The following is a 23,991-nucleotide window of genomic DNA, read 5'->3' as shown; positions in this document are numbered from 1 at the left end:
TTTCTTCAGAGTACTCTCTCCACAATCTGGAACACTGTATTTTCACTCCAATTGCTAAGTAACGAGTTAAGTGGGCACCCTCTTTTGGAAAGTAGTGTCATCTAACCCTGTAAGCAAGACTCTCTTGCTCTAATGACTGCATCTGTCAGCCACAGTTAGGAACTACATGACTAAGCCTTCTTCCAAATTGAGGCAGGCAGCAGCTTGAAGAGCACATGCTCCTAAGGAAATGGACTGTTGAAAGAGGCTCAAGAGTGAAGGGCTCTCGTGCACAGAGAGTGACAGGTGACAGGTGACAGGGATGCAGAGGGATGCTTACCTTCTCGACAGGAATAGGTTCTGCCCACCGAAGGCAGTGTGGCCTGTTTCCAACTCTGCCTTTTCCTCCCTGTCTAGCCAGCATTTCTCCTGCTGTGTGCCAACCTCCAATCTCATCATCATGGAACAAACCCAAAGAGATTCAGCTTGCCTGCTGATGAAGCCAGAGCTGAGGGCAGACTGCTCATTACCTGGTTTCCCATCTTGTCCCAACCAACAGCTGCAAGTGTGACTTCCAGGCAAACAAGTTCACGTTCAGAATGTTTAATAGACCATGTCATCAGGCCTGCCAACACCTTCTCTCCCCCCTCAGCCTCCTGTCTCTAACAACGAATCAGCTTAGGGCTGGAGTCTTCCTCAAGACTCCTGCACAGAACTGTCTGGGTGTTTCTGTCTAGGCTGAGGTCTCCTTACCTCTCCTCTCTTCCCCAGACCTGAGGCACTGATTCCTGTCATTTAGGGACCCATGGCCTTTGATGGTGGGACTCAGCATCTCCCAGTGAGCAACTGGGAAGGATAGAAGACCCAGGGAGAGCAAGGGTACTTCAAAGAGGCCCAGGGGAGGGAACCAGAACCAAATACATCATTAATGTTAGTTCAGATTCTCACTTATTTTTCTTTCATGCTGACTTTGAGAACATGCTGTTTGACACTGGGAAACATCTAGAATAGTCTGGCATTCAAGCAGAAAGTCTGACTGGTTTAAGAAACTGAAAACATTTAATCTAGGAACATTGAGCCTCATTTTACTATGCTAAAGTTAAAACTTCCCTTTTAATTAGAAAGAAAAGGAAGATGATGGGGGATGTCCTTCTGTATCCTGCAAATATGTATTGCTTTTATTGGTTGATAAATAAAGCTGATTTGGCCTATGGCCAGGCAGAATACAGCCAGGCAAGAAATCCAAACAAAGATGTGGAGAAAAAGATGGTGGAGTCAGAGAGAGGCCGTGCAGCTGCCAGGGAAGTGAGATGTGAGGTAACAACACACGACCTAGTTAATTTAATTGAGAGAGCTAGTCAGTAATGTGCCTAAGCCATTGGCCAAACAATTACAATTAACATTGAGCCTCAGAATGATTAATTAGTAAGCAGCTGCAGGGACCAGGGAGTGAAAACATCCAGCCACACTATTAGGGTTTTTAAATATCAAAAGAGGGTCTTCCAGTGAACTGAAATTCTAACTGCATCCATCTTGCATCCGTGTGGCCAATAATTCAGAGCCTCCCCTCCCATCTCCTCTCTCTCTGGTTTTCAAGTGCACAACCGATTTTCAGTTGTGGGTTTTTCAAATCTTACTATATTAAAAGTCCAAATAATTGTGCATTGCTTCTACAGCCCATCTTGGGAATAGTTTGAGTCTGCCTGTGGGGGACAAGGAGGAAGGAGGACACCTGTGGTTGTGTGAGGTGTGTGATGTGGTTTGCACCACAGCCTTCACCATTGTGTGGTTAGGACAATATTCCACGAGACCTGTGAGGTGTGAGGGAAGAGGGTACCAAAAGTTGGATAACCTGGAATAATCTGACGTTTTCAGAATACCCAACATGCCAAGATTATATATAAAAAACTATTAAAAATAAAACTTTGAGCTGACATAGCTACTGTGGAATTTGAGTCAGCTGCCAAACCCTCCTGAAAGTAAGGCTCAGGAGTGGGTGGTTACAGTGGCAAATCCCATCAAACTTTTAAAAAATTAACCCAAGTTCTGCCCAAGCTTTTCCTCAAAACACTGAGGACTTCCAGACTCATTTCATATGCTCATCCTTATCTTGAGACAAGAACATGAAAAGATACCACCAGAAAAGAAAATGGCGTACAATATTCCTGACATTTACTGATGTAAACATGCTCAACCAAGTTCTAGAAAACCAGACTCAAAATCCACTTAAAACGAGGACACACCAGGATAGATAGATGATGGATGATGGGAGAAATTATATAATCATCTCAACTAATACAGAGAATTCATGTGACAAACTTTAACACATTGTCATGATATAGATAAGTAATCAAGCTGGGACTTGAAGGAAACGACTACATAGTAAAAGTGATATCAAGCTAAGCATCATACTCAATAGAAAAAAAATAAAAATGAAAAGCCACCCACTTGGGGGGCACAGATCAAAGATAGCGCGCATACCTAGTATATGGGAGAAACTGAAACCCATCCTCACAAAAAAAAAAAAAGGTCTGGTTAACAGAGAGAATTTTTCTGAATGGTCAGCCACTGGATTTTCTCTCTCACTTTTTAAGGGAAAATTAAAAGTCCTGCTCAGAGCAATTAGGCAAGAAAAGGAAGCTAAACGCACTCAAATCAGAAAGGAAGAAGTAAAGCCATTTCTATATGCAGATGGCATGCACACTGTGTTGTGAAAGCTGGGTGTCCTCAAGCAAAGGACTGAAGCTGCACCCTGACCTCATGCCACATAAAAATAATTAACCCAAAATGAATGAAAGACCTAGGTGTAGAGCAGGGGAGATGATTCAGGCAGTAAAAGCTCGTGTGAAGCCTGACAACCCAAATTTGATTCCTGGAACCCACATGATGGAAGGAAAGAGTCGACCCTTGAGTTGTCTTCTCATCTACACACACACTCACATGCACTCACACACTCATGCACATTCACACATTCTCACACACTCACACACTCACTCACACTCACACACTCATGCACATTCACACACTCACACACTCACTTACACACACTCAGTCACTCACACACACACATACACACACACAAAATACGTAGATGGACAGAGAGAGAGAGAGAGAGAATATTTTCAGGGCCAGCAAGATGATTCAGCAGGTGACAATTGCCACCAACCCTGATGACCTGCATTAGATGCCTGGGACCCACATGATCGAAAAAGAGAACCAATTCTTCCAAGTTGTCCTTTGATCTCCATGCCTGTGCTGTGGCACACGAATAAATAAATGTAACAAAATGTCAAAAAATATGTAAGAGAGAAAAAGAACATGAAGTTGGTGGTGGGGATGTGGGGGGACATCCTTAAAGGAATAAAGAGTATGATCTAAATCCTTTGTAGGAAATTCTCAAACAATAAATAAAAACATTAAAATAAATATATTTTTATTTTTAAACACCTAGCTGTAATACCTGAGACAATAAAACCTCCCAGAAGAGAACAGGAGAACAGGGTGGAGCTTCATGGCACTGTATTTGTGTGAGTATCTTGTGTAAGACACCAAAACTCAGTCAGTCAGAGAGACTTGCAAATGGGACTACCCCAACTGAAAGACTCTGTCCACGGATAAGGGCTGCAGCTCAGCTGGGAGAGTGTTGGGCCACCATCCCCAAAGCCCTGGGTTTGATCCATGACATCCCATATACCAGGTGTGCTTACACCCCTGTAGCAACAGCACACCGGTGATGGAGGAAAAGGTCAGAAGTCCAAGGTCATCTTCAACCAAACAGCAAGGAAAAAAGAGAGGGAAACAGGGAGAGATGATTTCTTTCTAACAAAACAAAATCAGTGTAATGAAAGTACAACTCACAGAATTAAAAGAAATATATCAGGAATCCTATCCTATTAAGGGCTAGCATCCACAGTTCATGAGAAGATACACAATGAAAACTCACCTGTTTAAATGAGTGAAGGGCATGAAAGGGGATTTCCCCAAAAGAGATACACAAAAGACTAATAACCATGGGAAGATACATTCAACGTTACTAAAATTAGGGGAATCTAACCCAGATCCACAATGAACTATCACACCCATCGCAGTGGCTGCCACCCAAACTCAGAGGCAGGACTGACTAAGCACAGGAACTACGGCTCCTGTAGGACGTAAGCAGGGAAGAGAAACAGTGCAGCTAATAAGGAAACAATGTGCAGGGTCCTCAGATTAAACATAGAATGTCCATATGATCCAGCAATCTACGCACAGGTATACAAATACACAAACATAAATAAAGCAAATTAGGATATTTGTATAGTCACACCCACCCAAGAGATTTTAATAGACAGATGAATAATAAAATGTGGTACTTCCATGCAAATAGGATACTATTAGGTCTTAAAGGATATAACTGTCATGTGCTACAATGAGATGAACCTTGAGGGCATTATACTAAGAGCCAGTAACATACAAAAATAACAACAAGAAGAAAAAATGTGTATGAATCCCTCACACAAGGTAGTGTAGCCAGACTCTTAGAAACAGTGAGGATCACCTGTGACTCTAAACCTGTCCTGTGGCTCAGACTCTGAGACCTCCAGGAACTGAGCTCAGCTGCCACAAAACCGCCTATCAAACAATTTCCTCTTGCCAAGATGCCAGCCGTGGGAAGGACACATGGTGTCCTAATGGCATCCGCGAAGCTGTCCGTGCAGTTCTTTCTGCATTGAAGTCAGATGGCGGCAACACTACACATGTCCAGCCCCACCCTCTTGGCTTGCGTGGCCATTGCCTGTGAGACGCAGAAACACACACACGACTCTCAAGCGGGGTTCAGTGCTGTGGCTCCACAGGGCGTCCGAGTCTTGAGAAAGCCTCGGCGCTGCCGGTGGGTCTCAGAGAACAACCCACAGCCAGAGGAGAACCCACTGCTGACTGGCTGGTCTCACTGTCACCATGTCACCGCCCCAGCTCTGCCTCTTCACTCTGCAGAACCCTGTCAATCTTATGTTGCACCCTAGGAACCTTCTAGACTCTTTTACCCTTCTGAACCATTGTAGGGTTTTCTTCATTAGTAAGGATAACATAAGCACAATCTCTCTCTCTCTCTCTCTCTCTCTCTCTCTCTCTCTCTTTCTCTCTGTGTGTGTGTGTGTGTGTGTGTGTGTGTGTGATATAAATTATCTGAACTGATGATTTGCACGACACAAAGGAACACTGTACACATGGTTCTCTTCACTTTACTGAAGTTGGTAACCGCACACTTGATGGCAAATCTGCTTCCTTCACGAAGTCAGTTCTTCCAGAGTCACTAGTGGTTTGGTAATTAGTCTAGAGCAGTATTTTAATGTTAGATTAACATATCTCAAAACCTACAACTCTCTCACAACTGTGCACAAAACTGCATCTCTGAGAGTGCTGTGCCCCAGGAACAAGGTCATCTCTTTTGTGACTCTAAATCCAGCTATGCCACTATTTGCTACCACCCTCCATCCAAGTTTTAAGCACCGCAACTACAATTTAAAAAATGCACGCAGATACTCTAGCAATTATTTTAAATATTTGATTAATATGGGAAATGTATGGCTTTAAGTTGTGTGTGTGTGTGTGTGTGTGTGTGTGTGTGTGTGTGTGTACATGTATGCATGAGGAGGCCAGAAGTCATTGTTATATGTTTCCCTCAACTGTTTTCTATTTCATGATTTGAGATGATGTCTCTCAGTGAACTTGGAGTTTGCCGATTGGGCTAGACTTACTGGCTAGCAAGCCTTCAGGAATCCTGCCTTTGCCTTCCCGAGCCAAAATGACAGGTGTGCACAACCACACCCGGCCGTATATGTGAGTCTCTGATAAAACTCAGTCCTCCAGCTTGCACGGCAAGGACTAGCTGAAAAATTGTTCCATTCTTCAACTAGCAATCTGTAGGAGAATTGGGAAACAAGAATATACCTACACCTTGCAATGGGATCCCTGTGGGGAAAGATGGGGCCTGAGGTGAGGGCTGTCTGACCACTGTTGAGTCTAAATTAAGGACAGGAAGTGCTGTGATGTCTCTACAAACCACTTGGACAGAGAGCTCAGTGTGTGTGAGTCATGTGGAGTAGTTTTACTAATGGTTTGTTAACCATCCCTGCCCCTCACACGGGGGATCCCTTTGAATATACTAACTCTGCCATGTGCTAGTCACGGAGTAAGTCACCCTAAGGGAGTTCCTTGCCTTCAGTGCTCCCTAAGATCTGAGTGGTGATGCTAAGATTCTGTAAAAGCTTCTGAAGCCACCAGCTAATTGGGTTTCTCTAAGGAAACGGCACTCATGTTATGTGAGTGGCTGAGCCATGTTCATTTTCCCGGCATTCATCTTGAAAGAGAAGCTTCCTAGGTGCCAGTGGCTCACAGAAGGACAAAATAAACACAACACAAATAGGAATATTTTTCAGAATCCATCCAGGTGTTGAGGGAGCAGTAAGAATGGGGGAAGCCCCTTCTCCTCTGAGAAGCAGGGTAGGAGCTGAGGACCTGGGTTGATTGGTCATTGAGGTTCTCCTGGGGACCAGTTAAGCTGCTGGATCCCCAAGTGTGAAACTGAAAAGAAATTGTGTCCATGGTTTGTTACCAGGAAATCAAGACTCTGGGATATAATGAACCACACGGTAGAGTTAATGATAAAAATTAATAAACATTCAACAGTGAGGTCAGAACCCCTACATCAAATGGCTGCCTCCTCAGGATGATGGCAGAAGGAGAGCTTGCAGGAAAAGCAGCTTGCTCCTCCATTTCAGTAATCTAAAGATGTCAACCACTGCCTCCCCAGATGATGACCTGCATTGCCCATCTTAATGAAGGGGAACAGAAATAGCCACACCCCCTTCTTTTCCCACTCCTCTCCTCGTCGCTCTCCGGAAGGAGAGACAAGTGGGCTGAAGAAATAGTCAGTGGGCTTCTGTCTCAGGAGCAGGGTTTCCCTCCTCTTCCCGTCATCCAGGGGCTGTTCACCATCCCCACTGTGCTAAAGCTGAGAAAGTAAAACCAGGTGAGGAAAGCCACATAGATAAAACAAAATAGGCCCAGCATCCAGACTGAAGTCCACGGCTCCAAGCAAGGGCAAAGCTTGGAAAATGGTACAGGCTAGGCAGGCTTTGGCAGGAACCTCCAGGAAACTCCCAGAGTCTTGGTGGGGGAAGAACAGACATCCTTGGTGTTGGTGAATGTCTAGCTCTGTTCTTCCCAATATTAAAGCATCAAAGTCAGACTTGGCTGCATGGGACCCTCCAGCTGGGTGGGGTGGGCTGTCCTTTGTCAGAGACTCTGTGCCCTCGAGGCAACAAACTCCAAAGCCCAAGTGCATTATTAACTGTCCTCGACTTTCTGGTTTGCGTGTCTGAGTCCTGTATTTCACTGTCTCTTTTTCCCAAAGTTGAGGTGTCTTTTTCCCACGTGGTTGCCGCCCACTTGAAGTTTCTGGAGACTCTTGCGTTGTCAAGGTTGCCCTATTCAATCTTCAACTTGAAGTCATAATTATATTGCACAGTCTTTCCCAGGCCATTTTGCAATTCTGAGAAATTAGTTTTCATTAAGCCTCCTCAAAAGCATTTTCATTTTCCGTGTCTGGAAATCTTTTTTAAGAAAGACACACATACACACACATACACACAAGGAAATAATTTCGAAACAAAGACTTAAATGCATCCAGAGCTTCCATTTGGGAGTCTTGCATTTGATCTGTCTCCAGGCACTGCTTTGTAAACTCTTTATAGCTGCTCTCCTATAGAGTTCTGAGGCTTCCATTAACGCCTGACTGTCCTGCTTAAGCTGGGGCCACAGCCATCACCAAAAGCCACAGCAAGGACCTAGCTGTGTACCAGCCCCCACCCCCACCCCATGGCATGAAAACTCAAATTTAATTACAGTTGAGGTGTTTGTTTACTCTTGCCTTTACCACCCTTGTATCTAAGAATAAAAGTAGGGACTGGAGTGATGGCTCAGCAGTTAAAAGGATGTAGTACTGTTCTAGCAGAGAACCCAAGTTCTGTTCCCAGCACCCACATCAGGCAGCTCACAACAGCCTGCTCCAAGAGAGGCAGCACCCTCTTCTGGCCCCTGTGGGCCACTGCTCCTAGAAATCTAAGAACCAAAGTGCCTGGTTCTGTGACTTTCCCCACTCTTCCTCACCCTCTGATTGCAGAAATCCCATGGTGATACCTAGCAGGAGAGGGAATGTTTTCTTCATCACTGTTGGCACTACTTTGCAGAAATCTTTAGAAGCAAATGATTTGGAACACACACACACACACACACACACACACACACTCCAAAGGAATGCATCAGAAATTGAAGGGTTTTTTCCATTGATTTGACAGCTATGGCTTTGCATTTCTGTTCTTTGACTAGGCTCAACAATAGAAACTTAAATCTGCATCTTTCCTGTGACTGAAAAATCTTTCCATATTTCTGACCATATGCGTGGTCATGCATGAGCAAACACTCTCCTTGTCACATGCCAGCACTGGAGGGCACTCGCTCCTCCCGGTGAGACCTAATAGGGCATACCCAGATGTTCAGGAGTCATCATAGGGTGCTACAGAGAGGTGATAAAGAAAGAGAGGGTGCGATCACCTCTGTCAGTGAGCCCCCTGTGGAAGACACACATTCACACACACACACACACACACACACACACACACACACACACCTTAACTCTTTTCCTTGTCTGGAAGCAGCACTTAGGAGGTGGAGGCAAGAATTTCAAAGAATTTTAGGAGTTCAAAGTCAGCTAGCTACATTCTGGGCTTCATTAGCCCCTGCCTCCAAAAAAGGGGACAGGAGCAAACTCCAGATTGATTGTCCAGATATTTAGAAATGGGCTCTAAAATCTATTCTTAGAATCCAAGAAAATAACCATAAAGCCGAAAGTTCTTAATCTGCCATGCTAGAGGCCACCATGAAACATAAAGGCATTCTATGATCTGAACTGTGTGGTAGCCAGATGAGATGCTATGCCCAGCTAATTATAACCATTAGGCGGAGGCTGCTTGGGCTTCGACAGTCAGGGAGAGAGCCTGCTACAAAATGCTTCCCAAGCAATTCTACAAGCAGCCTCTCCTTCCCAACCCACAACACAGGCCACAGTTGGATCTCGCTAGCAGCAAGTCCCACATTTATCCCATTTCTCCCTTTGCTGGCAAGGGACCTGGGTTCCACCAAGCCATGCTCAAAACCATGTGTGTCACTGTGAATTTATGAACGCAAGTGGCCACAGTGTTCTCACAGACTAAGGAAAAGGTTAAGTTTTTGCTTGCTTTCATGTGTGAGAGGAAAAACCCACCTTTACGTAGACAGAGATCCTAAGCTTGCCCACCTCCTTATTGTCTCTACCAGTAACCTCCCCCAGGGTTACTTCTCAGGAGTAAAACGGGCTAATGGTATGAACTGGCAGGGACCCCTGGACCACTGCGTTCCATCTGCATCCGCCGGGTCTGACCTAGCCTAGGTCTCTGACATCCCACACCCCCTGCAATGCCATAGATGGGTGCAAGCTGAACGGATTCTAGATGTCAGTGCTGGCTGCGGACTCAACTAGAGAAGATGCCAGAAGTGAAACGCTAGTTTTCTGGAATAGTTTCCCCCTGAGGCCTGAGTCATCTCCAGCTGCTGGTCAGTTCTGAAATTAAACTGACCCTTGAGTTCTTCCTTCCAGCTGCTGATCCCCAAGGTGCTGGAAATCGAGAGAACAGTGCACACTGGGGGATTCTACAGAGATGGTGCCAGTGAGGCTTTCCCTGGTCACTCCCACCTCACAAACACCTCTCCGTATTTCATGATTGCTAAACTGAAGGAGATGGGTGGGATGGTGTACAGCTATGCCCAGCCAGACCCTGCAGCGTGAGTACCAGGCCTCCAGATGGTGGCAGGGCAAGCCAACCTGTATTTTGTCTCATTTCTCTCCTTTTTCAAAGTTGTTCAGATTTTTTTTAGACAGTTTCACACATACCGTCAGTTTATAGCCACATATAAATCAGTTTATAGCCAAGGTTAGCCTTGAATTTCTGATCCTCCTGCCTCTGTCTTTCAAATGCTGAGACTATAGACATGCATTACCATTTCTAGACTATGTGGTGCTGGGAACCAAACACTCTCCTCACTGAGCCACATCCCAGGTGCTCCAAAAAATTTTTAAGCAACAGTGACCCCTCTGCCACATCAGCTCCAAGAAAACCTGAAAAATACAAAAATTCCTTTCTTCCCGTGGTACCTCTTAAGGCTTATCTGCCCCCGCCCATGGCTGGGTCCTGGGTACCTGTTTGGTGGAATCCGTCAGGCAGGTATAACGCGTTGGACAGGGCTGCCATTATTACTGTTCCTAACACTGTGGCCACACACCAGCAGTTGGCCTCTCTGCGTAACACATCCCATGTCCCCAAAGGGAATGAAGAAAGCATTCACAAAACAATATTCTTTCTAAGATCTTAATAACCAAACTCAAGCCATGGATTTGCCAACCAGAAGGGTAGGGCCTAGGTCGTCTTCATTTTTGCCCTCTCCTCTGATCTTTGGAGCTTAGCTCCCAGAAGCACAGCGAACCTGATTGACAAGTCCGCAAACATGTTATGGGCAACTAGCAGAGGGTAGTGGTGCTCTGAGATGGAATTTGGTGTCTCGGGTCCTCCTGGACAAATATCGATATGTCAGAGAGTCATCAATGTATTTTCATTGAAAAGTTTTTAAAATGAGATGTTTGTGTGAATTTCTTTCACATATGTCGGGGGAGGAAAAGCAAAAGGCAGGTTATGCACACTTTAAGAGCTACTGGCCCAGTGGATTTCAATACCTCCTCCAGTGTTAAAATGAAAGATTACACAGTGTGTGTGCACGTGCGTTTTATTTCCCTTGCTCTCCATGGAAGCTCTTGCAATTTAAGTTCAGGGAGTGTTTCCTTTAAAAGTTACCAGTGGCTCGGTGCCCCTGAAATGGAATTACTTAAAAGTGGGGAGTGTGTTGTTTGGAGCATATATTTCATTTCAGTATGCTCATACACAAGCAGGAAAGAAAAAGGGAATTTTAAGCGTATGCCCATCAGAGACTGTACTGAAGCAGCTGTAGGCCAGTCCTAACTGCCACCCACAGCTGGGGTGTGAATTGGCTGACTCCCCACAAGCTCTGAAACCCCACCCTGGAAGCTCTGGCAACTCCCATTTTCCTGACCTCGGGGATACACCGCCCTCTGGTGAGAAGAAATGAGAATGCACCCCAGAAGCAGCTATGGGTTCACTCAGACTTTCCTTCCCAAAGCAGACCTGTGAGACTGGGGTTACAATTTCGAAAGCTAATATAATTAATTCCTAAAAAGCGTCTCTTTAAAACATCAGGACCGGGGAGGGGAAAAAAAAACATCAGGACCTGGCGGGTGCTCCCCGGTAACAAGACACTCATTGCCATGATCTAGATGGCAACGGTTTTTATGGAGAGTTATCTCTTGCAGTCTTAAAACCCCAGTGAGTACAAAGAGCTTTATCTAGAAGTGGGAGGACAGAGAGAAATGTCCTCGCCCACTTTAGCATAATGTCTTGGAAGCTAAGGCAAGCCTGGAGAGATGGCTCAGCAGTTAAGAGCACTCGCTCCTCTTGCAGGGGACCTGGCCTCAGTTCCCAGCTCACAACCGCCGGCAATCCCCAGCTCCAGAGGCATCCAATGCCTCTGGCCACTGCAGGCACCTGCACTAGACTCCATACCCACACACTGGTGCACACACGTGCACATGACTGGAAATAATTTTTTTAATCTTAAAATATAAAGCGTTTCGTGGTTTTGGTTTGCGAAAGCTAAGCTACTCACAGGACTTTTAAATGTCAAGTCACACCTCAACTGTTTGTGTAGCAATTGTGTGTTTTTACTGCCTGCCTGTCACAGCCAGGACACCAAGTGCAGTTCCTGCCTGCAGGGCAGTGTAGAAAAGCCTCCTTGGCACACAGTGTCTCAGTTAGCCCTGGGCATCACCTGTTATCCTTCCCCCAAAAGATGCCCAATCAGCAGCTTCCTCCACAAGGAAGTGACATTAGGAATTTCCCTTCTTTTTCTAACGTAGTTAGGGAGTCTTCTAGAACATCTCGTGCAGCAGAACTGGCAGATCACTAATGAATTTTAAATCCTGAATGTGGAATTTCACGTAAAAAGCAGGTGTTGACACATTCAGCTGCTCTGCTTTAGACACACTTTCTCCAAGTCACCAAATGTCCGGAAAGAGCAAGAAAGCCAGTAAGCCCTGGGTGGTAAATGCTTCTGCCCACTTCCAAGGAGGGAGGCGGTCTCAGGAGGAGACTGTGTCCTTAATTAAGCATTGGGGTCTGCAGGTTCCACTCTAAAACTAAGTCAGAGGTCACAGCCCTGAGAGCTAGCTGGATAGAGGAATAGCTCCCACTTCATGTTAGTGATAGATTACATTGCGCGGTATGAGCTCACAAAATACACTTACAATGTTGCCGTAGGATAAAGCCAAGTGCAAAGACAGACAACTGTGGATAAGAACCATGCTTCTCTTGTCTCAGACACATCATTAAGGTCCTGAGGGTCTCCACCAGAATGGGGTGTGGTACACACTTTCGATGCAAGTTATTCTCTTAGGCCAAGGACACCTCAGCCACCCCCTAGGAAGGTACTGTGGCCACACCCTCTAATTCCCAGACTGGAAAAATCCAGGAGAGCCACTCTGTGCCACCCATCCTGTCCATCTTCCCCACCCAGTGTCTGCTTAATGAATGGCTTTTCACTGCTGAGTGAAGGTTGGAGAATTCCCTTTGTAGTAATGTGAAGCTTTTGCCTAATCAAAGACACCCAGACACGGAACCACTATTCCGAATGTTAAATTCTCTAGAGGAAATTCTACACCCCCCCATTCCCTCACCCTCAGCAGAAGCCCACACCAGAACGGAGCAAAACTCAGGCTATCACTGCAAGCCCTACTTGCCCTCGGGTGGCCTGGGTGTAAGACAGTCCCAAACTAGAATAGCAATCACAGTGCCACGCCCTCCTCCCTGAGGTGGGCCTCGCTTCTTCGTGATGTGTGTGTCCCTGTGAAGATGAACTCAACTGTCCTACTCCTTTGAATAGGATGTAACAGGGGACAGTGTCCTCTGAGAAGATAAATCTGTCAGCCTATCACACATGAGGGCACAAATTCATCTAGGGTCCCTACTGCCGGAGACCCCTCCAGCCCCACGGATCCAGCAATGGGAAAGGATGCTGCTGGAAGCCCAGCCTCTCAGGTGGCCACTGGCAAGTAGCTCAGCATCAAAGAACTTCTCTTTCCTTACCTAGAAAACTGAGAAATGACCGCACTGGAAGCTTCCAGCCCAAAATCACCCAGATGGCAAAAGTCTCAGGAATGGCAACTACACAACCAGGTTCTACATTATTTTGGTAAGAGCAATATAATTTTTATTTTAAGGATTTTTCCAAACTTCAGCTTCTTTCAGTATTCGGAGATGTGTCGCCTGAGAAGCTGGGAACTATCTTTGGGTGCCATGAGTACCCTTGATGGTCTCAGACCCCAGGGCTTTCATCTGGAGCCAGCTATGGGGAGGGAGAGAAATGGCTACCTCTGGGGTATGAGGTACCCCTTCATGCACATAACAGCTTTTTTCTGAGGTCCAGATCAGCCCCTAAGTCTGCCTGGCCTTTTGTGAAATTCATATTCCTTTAGTCACTGTCCAGTACTCCAACGAACCCGTCCTGATGACTCCACCCTTGCACTGGTCCTATAGTAGCTTGAAATAGGTTCCTAAACAGGCTGGCAACTATCCATAAACACTCTCTATCCTCAGTGAAAGAGGACCAGAGCCCCTCCCAGTATCCTCATGGCCAGGGAATAGTCCTTGGGCCTCCCAACTTGGCACAGGCCTCCCATCTGGATAACCCAGGCCAGCCCAGCCCTGAGCCTTGCCTTATCCACTGGGAAAGTTGCCCTCCCGTCACATTCCTCCTCCTTTAGGTCTGAAATTCCCTTAAGCACCCCAAAGGACAGCTCCTGCAGCAGTGACTTCAGATTCCTGAAAAGATGCAGTCCTGAGCCTGGGCACAAGTATCTCTCCAAACTCAGAAGACAGTAGTTTGCCTGACCAGCCTCCCCATGGCAGAACACTTATGAGTATACGCATACCCATGACCCTTGGAGAAGCCAGAGGGATCCCAGGGAGATCCCAGGGGTCCACTCCTCAGGTGCCCTGCATTCCCATCTGATGCTTCTGCAAACAAAGCAGATTCCAGCTGGCCTTTGGGTAGAAGAGATGACTTTCCACAAACCAGCAGGCAGAGAGCAGCCCAGTCGGGGCACAGGCAGGAACACACCGGATGTTCCCAGCAAACCTAGATGCAACTGGGCAGCCCGTGACCTTCTGCAGGTTAAAGAAGCCCAGAGACCACAAAGGAAAGAAACAGAGGCACACTCTTCCAGAAACCCAAAACACGTACAGAAAACTGTCAGGGCGACCATAAGAGGCACTAACTTTCACCTCTGGTTGAAATATTTCCCTCATGCCACAGGGGGAAGAAACACACACACACACACAGGAAAAAAAAAAAAAAACACGTACCCTGAGCAAACCTGAAGATGCGCGTCTCTAGGTTTTCAGACTCAATCACGCTTCACCAGGATGCATATTTTTCTCTCGGACTGAATCTCCTTTTCTCCCTGAGACCCTTCCCCACGAGGAAAGGAGGCTCCAGAGGACGCGTCTCCTCTTGCAATCCTTGCTGGAGGCTGGAGCCCGGAGAACTGAACGGTCTTTGGTGAAAGACTGAATTCCAAACTGGACAGGGTCCAGGGGTACAGTCAGGGCTTCCTCCAGCCCCTCCTCTCCCCTCCCTCCTCCCCTGCCTTCTTCTCCTCCTCCTTCTCCTTCCTTCCTCCAGACCCCTCTTCTCCCCTCCCTGCTGTAGGACGGACCCAAACTGTAAATGAAAACCAGACCCTGGGCTCTGTTGCTTCTGGCCTGCCCTGCAAGCTGATGTCACCTCTGAGAGGTGTCTTTGCCCTACAAGCATTTAGCTGGACTCCTGAAAATTCTAACTCTGAAAAGAGAAGGAGGAGAAGAAAGGAAGAGATGGGCCATGAGCTAGAAGGAATTAGCACTCTCAGTCGCTGGTTACTGAAGTAAAATAACGTGTGGTAAAGATAAGAACCTAGAGGGCTGGGGTGGGGTTAGTTCAGTGGTCCTCAACCGTCTTCAGGCTGCGACCCCTTAATGCAGTTCCTCTTGCTGTGCTGACCCCCAGCCACACAAAGATTTCATCGCTGCTTCATAACTGTAATTTTGCTACTGCTGTGAATCGTAATGCAAATATCTGATTTGCAGGAGATCTGATATGCGACACCCCCCAAGGGGGATGACCCACGGGTTGAGAACCACTGGAGCTGGTAAACGGCTTGATACCTGAGTCTGAGGACCAGGTTCTGCCCCTAAAACATGTATTTAAGAGGAAGAAAAAATGCCAGTGTGGTGGCCCAGGCTTGTCATCCCATCACTTGGAAGGAAGAGACAGGCAGACCCCACTGGCCAGCAAATCTAGCCAAATCAACAAGTTCCAAGTCAGAGAGGCCCTGACTCAAATGATTAATAATAAATAAATAGATAAATAAATAAATAGAAGATTGAGGGACTGGAGACACGGATCAGTGGCTGAGAGCACTGGCTGCTCTTACAGAGGACCCAGGTTCAGTTCCCAGCACCCACACGGCAGCTCACATCCACCCAGGTCCAAGGGATCTGACACCGCCTTTTGACTCCATGGGCACCAGGCACACACATGGTATACAAACCTAAATGCAGACAAAGCCCTCATACACATAAAAGGAAGATAAATTAAATTTAAACCCACTTCAATAGCTTTTTTTAAAAATGTAATAATAAATTGACCACTTCTACCCATCACCTTTTGGGCCTGGCCTCTGGCAGAAAAAAAAAGAATGCGTTTTGGAATTTTTCTGTGGGTATCCATGGTTTCCCACCACCAGCTGAAAGGAAAACAGGAAATGCAATCTCCCCCCTCCACCCTCACCACACCCTCCCATTTCTTCTCAAAGTTTCTGGGACCTCTGTTAATAATCTCTCTTTTCAAATATCAAACCCAGCAATTAGCGTCGTCTCCTTGGCTTGCCGCTAACCAGAGCTCTGATGCCAGCGCAAGGGGCAAGAGAGGGAGAGCTCTATGCATAATGACTCTGATTGTGAGACTTGGCTTCCTTCTCTGATTCACACTGGAAGGGGGCGGTGGAAGGGGGTGGTTCGCTGGCCCGGACTCTTCGGAAAGCTCTCCAGTCGGAACATGAGTTTCTACAGGGTGTTGTAGCCTTCAAAGAGCTTCAAAGTACATCTCTACACGTCTCTCTCTTGCAAATGTCAAGGACTTCCCCCACCTGAAGCCCTTTCAATAATACACGCTGGGAGGAGGGGCGCCCATGTGCGCTTAGACACCAGGGAAGAACACGGGTCGCTGGCTCTCTGCCTTATTCCCTTGAGAAAGGTCTCTCACTGAACCTGGCCCTCCGGTGTCAGCCACCAAGCGGCAGCAATCCTTTCTCTCCCCACTGTGCCGGGCTGAGGCTACAGGAGGGGTGGGGGGAGGCACATTGGCCACACCTAGCTTCTCAACTGGGTCCTGGGTATTCGAACTCAGGCCCTCGTGTTTGCTTGCATAGCAAGTGCTCTCACGCACTCCGCCAGACCCCATGATAGTTTGGGTTAGGCGAAATCATGCTCCTGCTTCACAGGTGAGTAAAGCCGGATTCCAAAAGGACAAGTGACATTGTTATGATGCCCACTGAGTTAGCAGCAGAGCCTAGGTCAGAGGCCCAACTTTGGATAGTGCTACGCTTCTCACTGCTTGTGTGAAAAGTTAGAAATCACAAAACGTTGGGGGATACCTGAAGAGTTTATTTTACTAGAAGATCCCGTCAAAGTCATGTGCAGAAAAGGGAAATCATTAACTCCTTCCATGCGTTACCTCCGAGCAGAAGAGGGAGAAGGACGGCGGCTCCCCAGAAAGAGTGCCCAACCCAAGCTCCACGGATTCCTGACGCTCTGAGAGGGGGCTGCTCTGCTGCTGGGCACTCACTAGCCGGGGGTGGGGTGGGTGGGAAATAGGGACGGAGACCTAAATTGGGGGCTTCCTCACCTACCTCCTTTAAGTGAAAACAGAAATAGAAATTCTAGGTGTGGGGTCACACTGCCCATACGACATGAGGGGACAGCATTCCCCGCTCATACACCAATCCTCTCTCCACCCTGCAGGTGTGGATCCTGGCCCCACTAAACACCAGGGTGCTGCCTTCTCTTGGTTGGAGTGCAAGGCCTCCACTGAGGGGAACTGTCTGCCCATGGCTGGTCAAGTGAACAACTTTTAACGACAACTTACATCCCAAGCAGCCCACTCCACTGAAGTTAACCAGAACTCTGCTCAGGGTCGCACGTGCGGCTCTCTCTGTCAAGTCCAAATGCAACTGCGTTTTTCCAAAATAGCTACTCGCTCGCTATTAGAAATTAGTCTCATTTACTTGGCAAGGGTGCTGAGCCAGATATAACCAGGGTTAAAGAAGCAAGTGCCTCTGATCGGCAATGAGTTAAACTCTTTATCATGTAATGGTTACCATGATCTAGACCCTCTCCCACCCCACATGTGACTACAGAAGCTTCTGGATCCTGGTGGCAGTCCACAGCAAACCTCCCTTGTACCAATTAAGAGATCCTAGTCCTGTGTTTCACCCAGCCATCAGTATTAGGGATTCTGCTCTGCCACATGGTCCCAGGAGGAGACCCCTGTTGCTTTTCCTGAGTCACATAGAACAAAGAGTTAGCAGGTCCATGTCCCAGGTTCCCTTGTGCTCTGGAGCTGGATGGGGGTTAGGTCCACCTCCAATGCACTGCTGACTACCGTGCTGTGTAAAAGGTAGACCAGGGGCACCCGTGACTTTACTCTGGCTGGCCTTGTTTCCACAGCCCCTCCTGAATTCCTACATACAAGAGCCAGTGGCCGCAGGCTCGCATCCATACTCTTTCAGGGGCCAGTGCCTGTGGATTCTGGGAGCTGCACATTCTAGAGATAAGTAAGGTAGGTGTTTGTGGTCAGAGTGCTAGAAAGGCCTCCAGTGACCGGAGCCCTTGTCTAATCACTCTTCCTGAGTGCAGGTAGAACAGGAGTCCTGATTAGTTTCTCCTGCACTTTGACAAGGGACATGGTGCTCTCACTGAAGTTACCGTACACAGCCGTGTTGGTGGAAGTCATTTCCACCAGCACTTCCGGTTTCACAGGGCTGTCTCTCCTTCACTCCTCTGGTCTGAATGTCTGTCTTCGTCCTTTCAAAATGTATATGGTGAACTTATAACTCCCTGGGCAATTTTGTGTACACATTGAGCTTATTAAGTCAGCTTTAAAATGGTAACAACAGCAGAATTGCACCTGAGAAGCTGAGAACCTAGTAGTTACTCAGTGCTTGAATCTGAGTAATCCTGCAATGCCTGTCTCTCACTGGTTGTCTGACAACCAGTTTTTACTCAGTCCATGCAGCTGGGTACTTCAGAAGTCCCAATCTGGTGTCGGAAGCCAGGAAGTTTCCCAGAGAGCCAAACGCTAGGCCCTGGTTCACAAGAAAACCTTGGCAATCGGTTCTGCTGTCAGTGAAGGACTCGGGGCAACAACAGGGTGAACTAACTCTGCAGCAGATGGAGGGGAAGTAAGCACAAAGTGAGATGGTCTTCCCTCTACCATCCCCATTGTCTGAACTGATTCCAGAAGACACCCCTGACAATCAGGATGGGCCTCCCAAAGTTAATAACAAAATCAAGACACTTCTTCATGGGAGGCTCCCTAGTCAAGAGACTCTTGGTTGTAGCAAGGTGACATTATAACAAACCGTAATAAAGGCCTTTGGGAGGTTTAGACCATGAGAGTAGAGCCCTCATTTAAAACACCGTTGGTGGGCCAGGAAGCCAAACACCAAGGCTGTTGGTACTTTGCACTCGAGCTTCTGTCCCCAGAACTGTGGAGATGAAGACTTGCTTCTTCAAGCTGAGTCCTTCCCCAGTGACTATGATTGGCCTTTGACAAAGTCAAAGGGTCACATAGCAAGCTACCTTAGGAGTCTCCAGGAGCTCCCAATAGCCCAGACCAACAGTCTTCAAGGGAGCCAGACATGAACCCTACATACAGTCACCACAACAGACTCCTGAGACCTACCACAGGAGTCTTTGGAAGACCGTAAGCTCAGAAAGATGTGAACTTCAGCCAGCATCTGGATGCCAACCTACCAAACTCAAGTAGAGGACCCAGCAAAGCCATGCCCAAACTCCTGACCAGGATACCAATGCATGTACTGTGTGACAACTTGTTACACAGCCATAGATGACTAATGAAGGCCTGAGCTTGGTTCTCTTGAAATGGCCCACATCCAGGACCAGTTTATGTGGGCACAACACTCCAGGCCATTGCCTTGGGCCAGACAACCTCCAATCATGACTCACACTCCAGACTCTCATCGGATCCCACACCCCATACTCCACAGCCTGGACTCCATGGGACCCACCCAGTCCACATACTAGACTTCCATGGATTACCCTCCAGAACACCCTAACTCTCTAGGACCTCCTCAGTCCACAATCTGAACTACCATGGGGTCTCTTCAGGCCTGTTATGATCCCTCCTCAGCCTACATACCAGTCATCCAGACCTGCAAGCCCCTAACAAAATTCCCTCAAAAATACACTGACCTCACTGGGATCGCCTCAGCCACACCCTGGCTTCTCATCCTGCCCTTGGCCTCCTACATCCACCTTCATGAGATGGGCACTCTCCTCCACAATCACTTGCACAGGGCACCCTGCTTCAAGGGCATTGAACATACATGCACCATCTTGGAGAAGCAGAAACTCCATCCTCTGGGTGTTAAGAGACAGTCTCTGCCTGTGGGAGTGGAGCCCATCATCCCAGCCCCTTCCTGGCTTCTGAGAGATGGCCGAAGCTGAAATGACTGAGTGAACATCCAAAATTCATGTTCCAGCACTCAGAAGCCACTGAAGGATACTGCTCTTCACCCCCACAGACCTGGATTGCAACTGTGGGGTATGTTCCTAAACCTCAAACTTGTTTCCAATTTTCTAAAGTGGAGCAGATGCTAGTACCACTGAGAAGTACCACAGGAGGGCTGGCTCAAGGCCTTTCCTCTGAGCTTCCCTACCAGTCCACACATGAACCAAGTGATGCTCAGTGTCCGGATCAGTCTCCTTCCTGCCAGGAACCTGACAGGGCACGTGAGTGACATCCAACGCCAAGGCTCTTCTGGCCCTTCCAGTCTCTGCTGCCCCTCCCCTACTGCCCAAGCACTCTGTACAGTCCTGTTTGAAGGCACACTTGTAGGAGGAGTTATCGAATTATAGATCTTCCAGGGCTCTGCTCTGCCATACACGCAATACTGCTCTAACAATGTTGAATAGAGCAATCAAACAGCCTCTCCTTTTAGCCAGTGAAACACAGAAGGTGTGAAGGAAGCCATGCTGGCTGCAATCAACAGTCCCTGATGACTGTGCCTCAGGCGGCTCTTTCCCTCAGTCTCCCTCAGTGGGAAGTTCAGGAGAGCACTGTCCTCCCTGCAGACCCTCCAGGGCTACCTCCACCTCCTTCAAAGAGAAGTTCAGGAGAGCACTGTCCTTCCCTGCAGGCCCTCCAGGGCTACCTCCATCTCCTTCAGTGGGAAGTTCAGGAGAGCACTGTCCTTCCCTGCAGACCCTCCAGGGCTACCTCCACCAGGATGGAGGTTGGGGGGGAGGATGTGTCAGTCGGGGCCTCAGGGTTCCTCCTGGCACACAGCTGGCCTCCAACCCTCAGTAATGTGATTCACAGAGCTGTCTGTCTGCTGCCCTCTGGAGGAAGCCAAGCAGAGAGCAAAGAGTAGATAGGAGACAGAATGAACAGCCTTCCTGAGACCAGACATCAGCGACAGATCTGCCCCAGAGTTTGGTCTTACCCCTTTTTGTCTCGTCTGCCTTTAGTTATAGCAGCCAAAAAGGTTATTCATTTCTATAACAATTTAAGTCAGGTTCCTGACACAACCAAACATGTCCTCCATGATGCACTCATAAAACTACTTCAAAGAGGGCAAATTGCAAAATGTGTCCTGGGCCAGCAGGCCAGTGAGGCCAGTACAGTAATTCCCTCTGTAATTCTGTAGCTCCTTCTGCAAGTGTTCCATAAGGTGTTCCTTTAAGCAAAATAGCCAGGGGCGGAGTTTTGTCACTGGCATGAAGGCCCAAAGGTAAACCAAACACCAGATGTCCCCTCACAGCAACAACCCAAGACATACAAGGACCTGGAGCCTGTGTTACTATGTTTGTCAGGCTTTTGTTTCTGTGACAAAATACCTCAGAAAAGTGGCATCAAGGAGGAAACCCTTGGAGTCAGTTCCGGAAGTGACAGCCAATGGCCAGCTGGCTGCGTCGTTGCTGCACTAAGACTGAAGGGCACTGTGGGGCAGAGCTGCTTGCCTCGATAACCTCACCATGGCCAGGAAGCAGAGCACAAGCGGCAGGAAAGGACACGGAGCGGGTATGTGCTTGTATGTCATGCCCCAAGCACTCTCTTCTTCCAACTGTGTTCCCATCTCCAGAGTCCTGTCATCTCCAGTAGTCTAATAAATTATAAACCCATCAGTGGGTTAACCCACAGATGAAGGGAAGAGTGTCCTCATGATCCTGCTCACTTCCAGAGTCACCTCCCTCGCTGGGGACAAAGCCTTCAATATATGAGTTCATATATTGATGAAGAAGGTGATTTATGGTGCTACAATCAATCTTTGACCTGAAGATTGTGGGAAAACCTCTTTGACAAACCACATTTTTTTCAAAGAAAAAAATTACCGAGGCTTCTACATGTATCTCAAATCAATAACTTTGGGAGGGGAGGTGCTTTAACTCCTCCTCTGGGAGATGGGAAGACTGTGTGAGCCTGAGGTGCCACATCAGCCCTGAGCTGGCTCTAGGAAAATCTTGCAAGATCACCCAGTTAAAAATATAACAGTCTTCCTAGAAGTCTGTAAGCTATAAACCAGGTCCAGCTGATTAATTTTAAGGCTGTCACAAGCCTGAATGTGAGAGGAGCCAAGAAACCTGTAGTTGATTGCAATTCAAAGATTTTAGCAAAGATGTGTTTGGTTTTATAATTATAGGGCTACATGAAAATTCCAATTTGACTCTTTTTTTCCTTTTTGCTTTTTTTTTCAGCTTGAAATGTAAATTGCCAGGTGGATCCAGTCTCTCTTTAGTAATCTGTTTTGGTTGGAATTTCTGTTGCTGCAACAAAACACCATAGACCAAAAGGTAAGCTGGGAAGGAAAGGGTTTACTCGGCTTACACTTCCAGATCATAGTCCACCACTGGAAGAAGTCAGGTCAAAAACTCAAGCAGGGCTGGAACCCGGAGGCGGCAGAAACTGATTCAGAGGCCATGGAGGAATGTTTCTTACTGGCTCCCCATGGCTTGCTCAGCCTACTTTCTTATAGAACCCAGGACCACCAGTCCTGGGGTGGCACCACCCACATGGGCTTGGCCCTCCCCCTTTGATCACTAATTGAGAAAACGCCTTACAGCTGTGTCTCATGGAGGCATTTCCTCAGCTGAGGCTCCTTCCTCTCTGATGACTCTAGCTTGTGTCAGGTTGACACAAAGCCTGCGAATACATAATCTTGGGGGTGGAGTCAGACATCTCCTTGGCGTGGTTTCACTGTCATCTCGGCTCCTGCTTCTGGTCCACAAATGTGCCCTGAGGGGTCTCTGTGTGGAAACAGGACCAGAAGATGGTACCCAGACAAGTCTCCATGGAGATTGCCCTCCAGGGCCTACCTTGATGTTACTTGAAGGGCACCCCAGAAAGGCCAGCACCCCTGCTTAAAAAGGCCAGAAGTGAGTGTCTGCATTTACATCTTGGAGAAATAAGGGCTTTGGGAGCCCTGACCTTGGAGAGAGACTTGAGAAGTTGCATTTGTAGAGACAAAGGGCAGATTTCTCAGGAATAACAAGTTTGGGTTATTTTTTTTTGAAAACTCAGCTGTGGCTGAATGGGCACGGATTTGTTGGAGGTCTGTGCAGGAAGGATGTAAGACCCTAGATCTACAACCCAATAATGTCAAGAGCAATAGAACCAGAGACGCTCCAGGGAGCCAGACTTAGGAATAGCAAGTACAGACGGACGAGGGCAGATCCTACACTGAAAAGGGAGGTGGGGGGGGGGGGGGAGTGAAGTCAAATTGCTGCACGAACAGGGCTCCCCGCTCAGACCACCCCCAGCGGAAATCACTCAACACCAATGGGCACATACAACTTCTGTGTTTCTTTGCCAAGGCGCCAGACCAAAGGGCCTAAAGCAGTGGAAAGCTGTCTTCTCGATGTTCTAGAGGCTGCAAGTCAGGGTGTGGTAGAGCCTCCTGGTCTCCAGAGCATCCAGGGAAGCACTCTGTCATTCATGGGAGCACTCTGCCATTCATGGGAGCACTCTGTCATTCAGAGGAGCACTCTGTCATTCGTGGGAGCACTCTGTCATTCAGGGGAGCACTCTGCCATTCAGAGGAGCACTCCACCTGCTGCCTCCAGCTGCTTGTGGCTCCGGGCGCTTCTCAATCCATGAAGCTTCTCTATGTGTCTGTCTCCTGTGAGGCTCTCCTGTTTCTATCTCCCTCTTCTCATTCTCACAGCTGCCATACTTCTTAGACCCAGCCCTGCCCACAGTGACCATGTCATTACTTAGTTACACGCACTTTGACTCGGCTTCCAAACAAGGGCAGACACACTGTGAGTCCTGGCAGTTAGACTTTAGCACATCTATTCAGAGGAACAGAATTCAATCTATAATGTCCTGTTGGCATAAATGCAGGCTCCCCTATAGAGGACTGGACCTAAAGAAAGATATACTGTGCTGGTATATAAGCTGGGAAAATAAAGTCCTATTCCCATTCAACTGGACACTTCATTGTTCAACAAATTATTCCATAAATACATAGAT

General features: G+C 47.6%; 1 protein-coding gene across 5 annotated transcripts in view; it reads right to left on the bottom strand.

The window, feature by feature from the left end:
* Col6a3 (collagen type VI alpha 3 chain) overlaps nucleotides 1-14,753 on the bottom strand; it is an 80,531-nt gene extending 65,778 nt beyond the window's left edge. For 2 of the 5 annotated variants that reach the window (XM_040753046.1, XM_040753047.1), the window contains exon 1: nucleotides 14,544-14,752. The gene's annotated coding sequence lies outside the window, so the exon portion shown is untranslated. Of the gene's footprint in view, nucleotides 1-14,543 lie in introns of all 5 variants that reach the window. The other 3 variants (XM_040753045.1, XM_040753048.1, XM_040753049.1) reach the window with 3 other exon arrangements.
* Nucleotides 14,754-23,991: the final 9,238 nt, after the last annotated feature.

The sequence above is a fragment of the Mesocricetus auratus genome, unplaced genomic scaffold, assembly GCF_017639785.1.
Source record: "Mesocricetus auratus isolate SY011 unplaced genomic scaffold, BCM_Maur_2.0 Super-Scaffold_100010, whole genome shotgun sequence".
Taxonomy (NCBI): domain Eukaryota; kingdom Metazoa; phylum Chordata; class Mammalia; order Rodentia; family Cricetidae; genus Mesocricetus; species Mesocricetus auratus.
The sequence above is the reverse complement of the archived record's forward strand: the minus strand, read 5'-3'. Positions and strand labels throughout refer to the sequence as shown.